The 9,217-nt window shown below is 43.1% G+C and overlaps 1 pseudogene; it reads left to right on the top strand.

Annotated features, from left to right (window-relative positions):
• The first annotated feature begins 3,914 nt into the window (after positions 1 to 3,914).
• LOC113069587 (proprotein convertase subtilisin/kexin type 6-like) lies at positions 3,915 to 8,017 on the top strand (annotated as a pseudogene).
• Positions 8,018 to 9,217: the final 1,200 nt, after the last annotated feature.

The raw sequence follows: 9,217 nt of genomic DNA on the forward strand, positions 1-9,217 counted from the left end.
AAATTGTGTTACTCTCAGACCCCAGTGCATACAGATAACATTAACTTTAAAGCCTAAAAATCTAGATCAAATATAAAATGTAGATACAACTATAAAATAAGGGAATGTAAAAAAAGGCATATAATAAAATTTAAAATAAGTTAAATAAAGCAGTTCAAGGCAAATTACAGAGTGCAAATCAATGAAGTGAACAACAGTGCAGATAAAATATTGTTAGTGCAAAAAAAAGCTTATTAAGTCTGATTAAAGTGAGAAGTGACAAAGGACTCAAGAGCAGATATTTAAATTAACTGACTGATTAGGTAGTGGAATGACGTCAGTTCCATGCTGAATGAGTTAGTGAGCAGACCAATCCTGCACAAAGTGATTGGTGCATGCCATCATATAATTAGTGTGTGTGTGGGGGGGGGGGGGGCATAGTTCAGTGGTGCCTGGGGCAGAAGAGGGGAGGGGGGGCAAGTTCGGGAGGGAGCTCCGCTTCCTGACAGCGTGGTGGATGAAGCTGTCCTTCAGTCTGCTGGTCCTGGCCTGGAGACTCCGCAGTCTCCTCCCTGATGGCAGCAGACTGAAGAAGCTGTGTGATGGGTGAGTGGGATCACCTGTGATGCAGAAGGCTTTGCAGGTGAGATGGGTTCCATAAATGTCCTGGAGGGAGGGGAGAGAGACACCAATGATCTTTTCAGCTGCTCTCACTATGCGTTGCAGAGTCTTTCGGCAGGACGAGTTGCAGCCGCCATACCACACAGTGATGCAGCTCGTCAGGATGCTCTCGATGGTGCCTCTGTAGAAGGTGTACATGATGGGGGCCAGGGCTCTGGCTCTCCTCAGTTTTCTGAGGAAGTACAGACGCTGTTGTGATTTCTTGGCCAGTGCTTGGTGCTGCTCACTCTCTCCACAGTTGCACCGTTGATGGTCAGAGGAACGTGCTGAGTGTGTGCTCTCCTGAAGTCTATAACAATCTCCTTTGTCTTCTCCATGTTCAGAGAGTCATTGTGGTCACTGCACCACTTGGCCAGGCGGCTCACCTCACTCCTGTAGTTTGTCTCATCTTTGTTGCTAATGAGACCCACCACAGTCGTGTCATCTGCAAACTTAATAAAGCGGTTGGAGTTGTGTGATGGTGTGCAGTCATGGGTCAGCAGAGTGAAGAGGAGGGGGCTCAGCACACATACTTGTGGGGCCCCAGTGTTCAGTGTGACGGTACTGGATGTGTTGCTGCCGACCCGTACTGCCTGAGGTCTTCCAGTAAGAAAGTCCAACAGCCAGTTGCTCAGCAAAGTGTTGAGTCCCAGCTGAATCAGTTTGTAAATGAGCTGTTGAGGGATGATTGTGTTGAATGCTGAACTGAAGTCTATGAACAGCATTCTGACATATGAGTCCTTTTGTCCAGATATGTGAGTGCTGAGTGGAGGGTAGTGGCGATGGCATCATTGGTCGACCGGTTGGACTGATATGCAAACTGGAAGGGGTCCAGGGAGGGGGGAGGGCAGACTTGATATGGTGCATGACTAGCCGTTCAAATGCACTTCATGAGGATGAGAGTAAGTGCAACAGGACAGTAGTCATTGAAGCAGTATGGAGATGGCTTCTTCGGAACTGGAATGATGGTGGTAGTTTTGAAACAATTTGAAACAATACTCTAGGTTCTTGTGGTCTGTGAGTACCAGGAAAGGATGTCTAGCTCCCTCCAGCCAATGCCTCCATTCCTCAAGAGCCAACTTGATGGCTAGAAGCTCCCGGTTGCTGATGTCATAGTTTGCCTCCACCGGGTTGAGCTTGCGGGAAAAGAAGACATATGGATGGAGTCTGCTGGGGTTCCCCTGCTGCTGGGAAAGTACCGCTCCTAACCCTGTGGTGGAGGCGTTGACCTCCACGATGAAAGGCCTGTTGGGATCAGGATGGACCAGGAGAGGAGCGGTAGTGAAGGCCTCCTTATTGAAAGCCTTCATGACGGCTGGGGTCCAGGACAGAGACTTGGGCTAATTACGGAGAAGACTTGTTAGAGGATTGGTGATGGAGCTGTAACCCTGGATGAAGTGGCGGTAGAAGTTTGTGAAGCCGAGGAATCATCAAAGTTCTTTAATGGTGGTGGGTGTTGGCAAGTTCCTGATGGCATCCACCTTCCCCTCGTCCATCTGGATGCCACTGCTATCGATGTTATAGCCAATGAACTGCACTGAGAGCTGATGGAAGGAACACTTTTCTGCTTTCAGGTAGAGTTTGGACTCCCTCAGGCATTTCAGGACCTCCGCAACATGGTGTCGATGTTCCGCCAAGCTCCTAAATTAGGATGTCATCAATGAATACCAGGACGAATTTGTGAAGAAACTCCCGGAGCACATCGTGTATGACGTCCTGGAATACGGAGGGAGCATTGACCAGGCCATACGGCATCACAGGGTACTTGTAGTGTCCAGTAGGGGTAATAAAGGCTGTCTTCCACTCGTTCCCCTCACGTATTCGGATGAGGTTATATGCGCTGCGGAGGTCCAACTTGGTGAAGACAGTGGCACCACAGAGGTGTTCCAGAGCCCCTGGGATGAGAGGAAGTGGATATCAGAATTTAACGGTGATGTTGTTGAGGGAGCGATAGTCAATACATGGCCGCAAGCCTCCATCCTTTTTCTCCATGAAGAAGAAACTCGAAGCAGCAGGGTAAGTTTATGGACAGATGTAGCCTTGAGTCAGCACCTCCTTGATGTATTCCTCCATGGCCTTCTCTTCCGGGATGGAAAGGGGGTAAATCCTTCCCCTTGGGACTTACTCAGCCAGAAGCAGATCTATAGCACAGTCCCATGGCCAGTGTGGAGGCAGCTTGGAGGCTCGTTTGGTGCAGAAGATGACACTGAAGGGGTGTAACAAGATGCAATATTTACTGACCGTTTTTCAACTGGGCTCTCAATGGATTTGGTGCAGACAGACAGCTGTTCCGGGAGAGGAGAGGATGGAACTGTAAACCCAGACAGACAGCCCTGGAAACAGGTGTCGCCCCACTTCAGGACTTCGCCGGTCTTCAAAGAGATGACCGGGTTGTGCTGCTCCAACCACAGGCACCCTAGGATCACTTAAGCGGTGGATTCCTCCAGAACTGGAAGGTGTTTCTTTTCCACATGAAGCAGACCGATTTGAAGAGTTAGCTCCTGCTTAGCGGCTTTCCAGTTATTGAATGGCTCTGATAGGCTGACGGCATTGCCGTTGTAGTGAGGTTGAGCTGACGGCAGACGGTGACGGAGATGAAGTTGCCAGCTGACCCAGAATTGAGGATTGCATGGACTGGAAGGGAAACATCAGCAGCAGTAAGTGTTACAACATTGGTGAGTGTTTTCATCTCATACTTGGAAGGGAAAATGGCACTCACCTAAGGGACAAGGAGGATGGATGGGGCAAAAGGAGATTATATGCCCCAGAGATCCACAGTTTAAGCAGAGATTCTGGGCCAGCCTTCTCTGCCATTCCTTCACCGTCAGATGAGTGGAGTGGTGCCCGATGGTGTCCTCATATGCAGCAAGATGCAACTGCACTCGTGGGTTCAATCCCTGACGGTAGGTGGTCAACAAGGCTTGTTCATTCCATCCACTTGTGACCGTGAGAGTCCTGAACTTAAGAGCATATTCATTTACAGTCATCTTTCCTTGTTTCAGATTGTAAAGTTTCTCACCAATGGATGAATCCCAGGCGGGTCTACCGAAGACTTCTCTGAAGTGGTCAACAAAGCTAGAATATGACTAGAGTTATTTTGGGTCCAAATTTAATCGGCCAATTGTAGTGCTTTACCTTGTAACTGGGATATTAGGAATGCAACCTTTGATCGTTCGCTGGGGTACAGGTGCGGTTGCATCTCCAGGACCAGCGAGCATTGGAGGAGGAATCCGCTGCAATCATCCACCGAACCAGAGAAGGGCGGTGGTTTGGCCATGGGACTGGCTTACACAGAAGGTAAAGAAGAGGTGATGTTGTTTCCGGAAGTGCTCCCTGGTGAAGAGGGTGATGGAATGCTGGTGATCGTTCAACGTAAAGAGTCTACGAGGTCCTTAAAGGGTCTGGAAGGCTCATGCTTGTGTCTATCGGTATGGTCTGGTCTTCTGTTACAGTACATAGGGACCATAGACAGAGGATCACAGGGAAGGATGTTTATTTGACACAAGCAGAGGTATCGGTAAACAAAGGTGAATCAAACTGAAGATGAAGTGGTGAAGAGTGAGTAAATAGGTGTTGATACTGTCCTTGGTGTCTTGGAGGAGTGAAGCTCCAAGAGGTGGTGGCTTGAGACGATGGAGGACGATGACACACACACACACAATGGACACAAGAGGTAACTAAAGATTATTGGAGACAGGTAAGTATATAACATGATTAGTCCTTGAAGTTAGCAGGTAGGCTTGACCTAGTTGCGAATGAGACCGGTCAGTGACTCCGTATGTGTGTGCTTGCCTTTTATGTGCTGGGAGATTGTCAAGCTAATGAGAGGCAGGTGAGTGTGATCAGTACTCAGGTGAGGGAGTGCGCTGTGATTGGGTGGTGTTGGAGCCTGGTGTGTCTGTGACAAAACTATGTTTATGCTGCTGCTGTACACTTGACCCACAGTGTAAAATTGTGTAAAATGTAAAACTTTCAACACATACACTACCGTTGTTGATAGAACACAAGATCAAGACTGGAGTAATGGCTGCTGACAATTCAGTTTTGCAATCGACAGAAAGTGCTTTAATAAGCATAGAGACTTATTTCAAAAGCATAAATAAAAAAAAAGTTTCAAAAGATGTTGTCAGTAGAGCTTGGAATATTCATGTAGTGTTACCTTTAGGCCAGTTTGAATCCCCCAGTGGTTTGTTGTGCAATGCATCATGGGATTTATTTTGGCCCATCTATTTGGGTTTCTATCTCTGTGTGATAAGTCTGTTTATTTTGCTGTGTCTAATTGTGAACATTTTGTCTTTGGTAAAATGTAAGATGATGACTTCCTCCACTAAGTCAAATGAAATGTGTAACTGGAACTGCTGTCCACAGTGAGGCTGTTTAGTTCTGGTTATATCTGTAATGACTTCGGCCAAAATCATAATGTCAAGGCTAAGGGTATCAAAGAGTAACCAGCAGCCAAAGTTTAAGCTCAGCTGAACTGTACATTGGTAGCTCAGATTGCCTCCGATGGTATGTCTATCAGCGGTGTAGGACAACCCTTTTGTTGTGTCAAAGGCATACAGTACATCAGGGATGAATACATAATTTATATCTCTGTCAGTCACACTTGATCAGCAGCTATATATACTGTACATAAAGCACAAACTTCTTCCCTTTGTGCCACTGCAGATAGGTGGGGTAGTGGACCATTACCAGTTCCAGCACAGAGGAATTATCAAATGCTCCACAATTAAAAGCAGAGGAAACCACAGTCTCATCACCATAGAGACCAAGGTACAAAGATCATGCACCTTCAGTCACTGAGACACCACTGAATAGTTAATAAGTTAGGCTACTTGACCCTATAAACACCACACACACTTACCAAAACAGATTAAGAGAGCGGTACACCAAACCACATAGATGTATCCTTAAACTTGGCCAAATCTAAATGAGGCAATGATAATTGCTCTTAATGAATATTTCATTTAATTCACTGTGGTTTGTAAAGCATGATATGCATTCAGCAGAACATCATAAATATGTTTTAATGCTAAAGGTGAAGTGGATCCAGCAACAGATGGTTCAAAGGAGAGTAAAAAGAACCGTCACAATGGACCAAACCCACGCCGCCAGCTTCAATGACCCTGAATGGAACAGCATGTAGTATATTGTTAGTATGCAACACAATATAATCAGAAATGTTATATTCAGTTAAAAGTCATTAATCAACTGAACAGAACTAAACTAAAGCAATATGTTCAGAAGTATTTTATGATATTAAAATATCCCTTGAAAAGAGAACCTTTACAGAAATAATGTAGTTTAAGTGTAAACTTAATTAAATGCTTTCAGTCACTTAATTGCATGTTATGTACAATTCAATAATTCTTTAAAATACATAATTAATGCAATTAGTTGAATTAAGTGATAATCTGAGATGAATAAAAGCATGCTAAATTCAATAATTTTTGCCTTCTGTTCCATAAAACTGTGATCACAACTGCTTGACCAACATGAACAATCAGGCCTGGCGTAGGGGCTACACTGAGAAAGGGGTTTCCATCCTGGATGCTAGTACAAAAAGACAGCATACAGATCTAAAACAGAACTATGTAAGTGCTTTGACATCTTGAGATTATATGAGAAGAAATAACAAAAAATAAATAAATAGATATTTGCATGCAGAAATCTCACAAAAATGGAAAAATGAAAATAAATTGGGTTGCGCACATCATTCAATGTTTACACTTCAGAATTTAGGATTACTCAAGTGAAAGAAGAATGGCTCATACAATCTGATATACTGTATGTCTATAATGTTATATAAACATATATTTACTTAAAAATAATCAAACCTGGTGGGATAAGTGAGATAAGAAAGACTAGATAGACTATTCATATTTTGTCAATATGCTAACAGATTCACCCAACAGTTCACCCAAAAATGTTAATTCTGTCATCATGTACTCACCCTCAAGTTGTTATATGCCAGTGTGAAATTCTTTCAGCATTTGAACACACACACACACACACACACACACACACATACACAAGATATTCTGAAGAATGTTTGTAACCAAACAGTTGACGGTAGCCATTGACTTCCATAGTATGGGAAAAAAAAATATATATATAATGGAAGTCAAAGGCTACCGTCAACTGTTTAGTTACCAACATTCTTCAAAATAACTTTTTAAGAAAGCTTATGAAAGAAGCTCATATTGATGAATAAGGACAGGGTGAATAAATGAGGACTGATTTTTTAATTTTTGGGCAAACGGTCCCTTTAATGTGTCATTCTCTCTATATAAGGGTGCACGAGCCAGCTATGATGTTAACAGCAATGATACTGATCCAACACCACGTTATGATGCAACCAATGAAAGTAAGTTCATACATTTCCACTATGACTCAGTCTCAAATCCTTCTCAAAAAGTCTCCAAGTATTTTGATTTTAAATAGATTTTTAGCGTTAAGTGTTATAGTCAAAATGAGGTTTTCCATTTCTTTGTGATTTCATGAAAGACAAGATGTGCTGGTGTGTTGGCTGCCTCTGCGAACAAATCCCTCTGTGTTCTTGGAATGGTGATATGCCTGATATGGTGGAAGCTCAATCCCTGAGTCTGAAACAGCAGTATATTGACATCTACAGCTCCAATTGGGGTCCAGATGATGATTGGAGATGGCCCTGGCCCTCTTGCATGGGTTATATATATCAGGAAATGGGGCAGAGTCAGACCACTGCTCATTTGATGGCAAAAATGTCAACAGCATTTACAGCATCTCAGTAGGCAGCACCACTCAGAGTGTCTGAAAGCCGTGGTACCTGGAGGAATGTTCATCTACTCTGACAGCAATGGAGACAGTCACAGCTTAGGCATTGTGATTCACTCAGTGTTTATTTGTTTGATTCTTTGTCAGAAATGGGTGTTTTTTCCTCATTGTATTCATGCATACCTGTATGTGTGTTTTCAGGTGACAAAAGATTTGAGGCAGCGTTGCAATGATGAGCACTCTGGCAATTCAGAATCAACCCCTATGTCTGCAGGAATCATCACCCTCACGTTGGAGGCAAAGTAAGCAGTCATGTTTTATGATCTGCCCATTAGATGGAGTCCTCTATATGTTAGATCTGACAAGTGCTTTGTGGTCAAATCAAATGCGGCAATCTTAATTTTAACTTCTACCAAATGGCAAGTGTAGACACATATCTTGTGCAGAACTTTAACTTTTTCCATTGGTTCAGTTTCGTCCAGAGCCAATCAAACTGTAAGATAAAATATTTTTTGTCAATATTTTTTTCTCCATCCTCAGTCCAGCTCTGACCTGGAGGAACGTTCAGCACATTGTAGTGAAAAATTCACTTTGTGGTTACCTGAGTGCTTCAGACTGGTAGAACAATGGAGCTGGATGTGATGGTAAAATGAGCTTGTATATTAAATGTCATGTTTTTAATTTAAGCTTACAAAATTTATTCAAGTTTTTTTAGCAACAGTAGGGTGCTTGGGAAGGCATGTATTTTCTACACAGCCTATTTTAAATGGCCTTTGACTGGCAACTGTCTAGGCAACTGTTTGCTCATAATCTTGCTCGTTATCTTATAGCATGGTATTCAAATCATCCTCTAAGATACTTAAAAAATATCATAAAAATGCCATGGTACTTTTATGCATTTATAGATCATCAGTCCAGAGTGGGTGTTGAGGTCAGTGTTGAAGTCCACAGGCTGCTCTTCTCAACATCTGCAGCGGGTGGTCTGTCTGGAGCATGTGGTTGTATGTCACAATCATACATCCTCACCGTGGAGACCTGTCAGTCACACTGACATCACCCTCTGGAGCAAGATCTAAGCATCTCACAAACAGGTACAAATATGCTGGGCCAGTTCAGATGGACTGGAATTAAAATAATAACTGTATTCACTGAAATACAGTGCATGATTCACCCTTCAAAGCCTACCATGTCACGTTTGATGAAATTAATGAGGCCTCTAAATTATTATTCATTTAGGGAGTAAAAGGCCTTTTAATATAATAAATAAATAAATAAATAATCCACCTTCAGTTAACGGTAAATGTGTCTCTTTGCCTTGACAATTGTCATGGCAAAATTTCAATCAACTCTCGTCAGCATAAGAGACAGACTCAATCTCAGGTATAATTAAAAAGAAAGCTTTTATTTTTTTTAAAGAAGGTCAGACAGTCATACAGAATACAAGTGATTTCTGCAGCGTGAAACCGACCCAGGAAGAGGGCAGTCCTCCACCTTATATCCCCTTTGCTGCTTCAAGGTTACACAGTCTTAACAGCTGTAATTTTCCACACATAAAAAGGAACACTCTCTATGGGCGGTTTCTCACACATTTAGGACTTAGGTGACGCCCTCAGGTCATCCTCAGACATTGTCCCCCCACTATATGGACCAATAACCCTCTCAGGTCATTCTCAGACATCTGTTTTCCCCCCAGGTGTCATCCCTCTGAACCCACACAGCAATTCAAAGAAAACACATGCATATATAGGCATACAGAAGCGATGTTCAATGAATTTTTCCACCAAATTTTCCCCCTTTTTATCATTCATTGATCACTAAAACA

This window comes from Carassius auratus, chromosome 5 (genome assembly GCF_003368295.1).
Source record: "Carassius auratus strain Wakin chromosome 5, ASM336829v1, whole genome shotgun sequence".
Taxonomy (NCBI): Eukaryota; Metazoa; Chordata; class Actinopteri; order Cypriniformes; family Cyprinidae; genus Carassius; species Carassius auratus.